This window comes from Homarus americanus, unplaced genomic scaffold (assembly GCF_018991925.1).
Source record: "Homarus americanus isolate GMGI-L3 unplaced genomic scaffold, GMGI_Hamer_2.0 scaffold10373, whole genome shotgun sequence".
Taxonomy (NCBI): Eukaryota; Metazoa; Arthropoda; class Malacostraca; order Decapoda; family Nephropidae; genus Homarus; species Homarus americanus.
This window is the reverse complement of record NW_024754652.1, coordinates 468,898-472,500: the sequence shown is the minus strand read 5'-3', so window position 1 is coordinate 472,500 and position 3,603 is coordinate 468,898.

The following is a 3,603-nucleotide window of genomic DNA, read 5'->3' as shown; positions in this document are numbered from 1 at the left end:
CCCACCAGTAGGCCCAGTAACACCCGCAGTGAGCCCAGTAACACCCATTAGTAGAGCCCTGTAACACCACCAGTAAGAGCCCTGTAACACCCACCAGTAAGAGCCCTGTAACACCCACCAGTAAGAGCCTGTAACCACCAGTAAGACCAGTAGAGCCAGTGTAACACCCACCAGTAGCCCAGTAACAGTAACACCCATTAGTAACACCCACCAGTGAGCCCAGTAGAACACCCACCAGTAAGAGCCCTGTAACACCCACCAGTACCAAGTGAGCCTGTAACACCCACCAGTAACACCCACAGTAGCCCTGTAACACCCACCAGTAAGAGCCAGTAACACCCACCAGTAGAGGCCCCCAGTAACACCCATTAGTAAGAGCCCTGTAACACCACTAAGAGCCCTGTAACTTCCACCAGTAGAGAGCCAGTAACACCCACCAGTAAGAGCCCAAGAGCCCTGTAACACCCACCAGTAAGAGCCCTGTAGTAGCCCAGTAACACCCACCAGTAAGAACCCAGTAACACCCATTAGTAACACCATTCAGAGCCACTGTAACACCACCAGTAGAGCCCAGTAACACCCACCAGTAGAGCCCTGTAACACCCACCAGTAAGAGCCCTGTAACACCCACCAGTAGAGGCCAGTAACACCCACCAGTAAGAGCCCTGTACACACCCACCAGTAAGAGTGGAGCCCACCCACCAGTAAGAGGCCACTGTAACCACCAGTAAGAGCCCAGTAACACCCATTAGTAAGAGCCTGTAACACCACCAGTAAGAGCCTGTAACACCCACCAGTAAGAGCCCTGTAACACCCACCAGTAAGAGCCTAAGCACCCACCAGTAGAGGCAGTAACACTACCAATGTGAGCCACTGTAACACCCACCAGTAGGCGTAGCACCACAGTAGCAGCCCAGTAACACCCATTAGGTGAGAGCCTGTAACACCACCAGTAGAGCCCTGTAACACCCACCAGTAAGAGCCAGTAACACCCACCAGTGAGCCCTGTAACACCCACCAGTGGGCCAGTAACACCCACCGGTAAGGCCCAGTAACACCCACCAGTAAGAGCCCTGTACCCACCAGTAAGAGCCCAGTAACACCCATTAAGAGCCCTGTAACACCCCTGATAAGAGCCCAGTAACACCCACCAGTAAGAGCCCTGTAACACCAGTAGAGCCAGTAACAGTAACCCATTGGTAAGAGCCAACACCCACCAGTAAGAGCCCTGTAACACCCACCAGTAAGGCCAAGAGCCCTAACACCCACCGGTAAGAGCCCAGTAACACCCACCAGTAAGAACACCCACCGGTAAGAGCCCCAAGTAGCAAGCCTGTAACCGGTAAGGGCCCAGTGTAGCCCTGTAACACCCACCAGTATCTGCCTAACACCCACCAGTAAGCCCGTAACACCCACCAGTAAGAGCCTGTAATAAGAGCCCAGTAAGAGCCCGCAACACCCCACCAGTAGTAGAGCCCAGTGTAAGTAGAGTAAGAGCCCTGTAACACCCACCAGTAAGATCTGCCTTTGTGCCCGAGAGATACAAGAGTGTATGATCATGGACCCAAAAAGTTAAACCTGGGTCGCCTAAATTAGGGAGTTGGGTGATAATGTAGAGACGGGGAGGAGGAGAAGGAGGGCAGGAAGAGGAGGAGGAAGAGGGGCAGGAAGAGGGGGAGGAGGGTAGGAAGAATAATAAGAGGAGGAAGACGGAGGAGGTGTGTCTCTTGGCATCCCGGCTTTGTTTTCCAGAGGTGAGAACCAGTACTGTGGGTTCGAAGATTGCTTGAAAGGGGGTGGGGTGGGAGAGAGGGAGGGGGGAGGGGTGGAGAGGGCTCTGTTATTCATGGCAGTGGGAGATCTCTTCTCTTATCTCTCCTGGGACGGTGTGTGTGTGTGTGTGTGTATTTCTCGAATGTCTCTCCTCGTGAGATCTCGTTCTGGTGAGGGTAGGGATTTTTGAGATATTATGTCTGTGTCTGTCTCACACACACACACACACACACACACACACACACACACACACACACACACACACTTTGCTTAGATTTTTCAAAGATAATCTCTCTCTCTCTCTCTCTCTCTCTCTCTCTCTCTCTCTCTCTCTCTCTCTCTCTCTCTCTCTCTCTCTCTCTCTCTCTCTCTTTTTGTACGTCTCGCGGTGTTTATCTCCCAGTGTCTCGTGATCTCTCTTGTGAAGGCCCAGCCAAGCTCCTACAAGGATTAGAGAGATGGATGTCCCTTGTGTCTCTTCGGGGTCAGGATTCATGACAATCTTATCTCTCAGTGTCTCTCCCCCATGTGATCTGCCTTTGTTCCCACGGGGTGAGAGATGGGGGGAGAAAGAGAGATACCTTGTACAATGTCTCTCAATGCTGGCTGGGTAGAGATAATGATGTCTCTCACCTCTATCTCTTCATACTGTCTCTCAGGGGGTGTAGTGTTTTGTGGTCTCAAGGAACTGTGACTTCAATTATTACGATGACTTCATTTAGTACGATGACTTCAATTATTACGATGACTTCAATTATTACGATGACTTCAATTATTACGATGACTTCAATTATTACGTTGACTTCAATTATTACGATGACTTCACTCACTCAAATAATAGTATGTCAAAAAATATTCGATGCAAAATAGAATTAGATAACACTAGTCACTGTAGAGTTTCGTAGATTCAGTCTTGTTACAGAGCGAGGGATATAAATACTGTAGTTACTGTAATTGCAAGGTATGGTGATTTGAGTTGCTGCAGCTGTAGGGTAAACGATCACACTAGCTGCTGTTTACGATAGGTTGGATATTGTAGCTACCGGGCTTTATGACATTATCCATTATAACACCACGATACAATAACCCCGGTTAGGGTAGATTACAATACTGTTTACAATTACTGTAATCGTGATGTGAAATAACTATTGGTATAAGTAACCGGAATACGATATTGTATGGCACTAGTTTTACGATACAATATCTTTTGATATGGAAAGTACGAGTGAGATTGAACATTAGGTATTGTAGTTAGGTATTGTAATCAAGTATTTTAATATTGTAGTGAGATATCATCAGGTATTGTAGTCAGGTATTGTCCAAAATGCGTCAACTACAAGTTTTAACCAACGATACGTTCATTTAATCAGTCGTAAAATGTATAGTGTCTGGAAACTATAGTCATGCTGTATTGTAAAATTGTAACTACGATACTATTGTCACCTGTCTGCATATCGGTACTCCTGGGTGGGGCAGTCACTAGGTACGGTGACGAGCGTTACTTGTAAGGCAAGCGGGACTGGTGACACTTCCAACTCAAGGTATTACACTAAGTCTCTGGCCTTTTCATAAGTAACTTTAGTACTTATGATGATTTACAAGGCATTGATTGTTACTTTAGTTTTTATCTTAGGATTTATTTGTATTCTGTAAGTACTGAGAATAATCGTCAATATCTTTCTTTGGCTTTGATTAAGATACTTCACGGTGAAAATAATCGTTAATACAAGAAACTCTAGACAGTGTTGATGATAACTCCCTAGGCTCTGTAGTCTCCGGGCAGGATAGCTAGGCGACTCTAGATAATGCTACTTACGATAACTTAGAGCA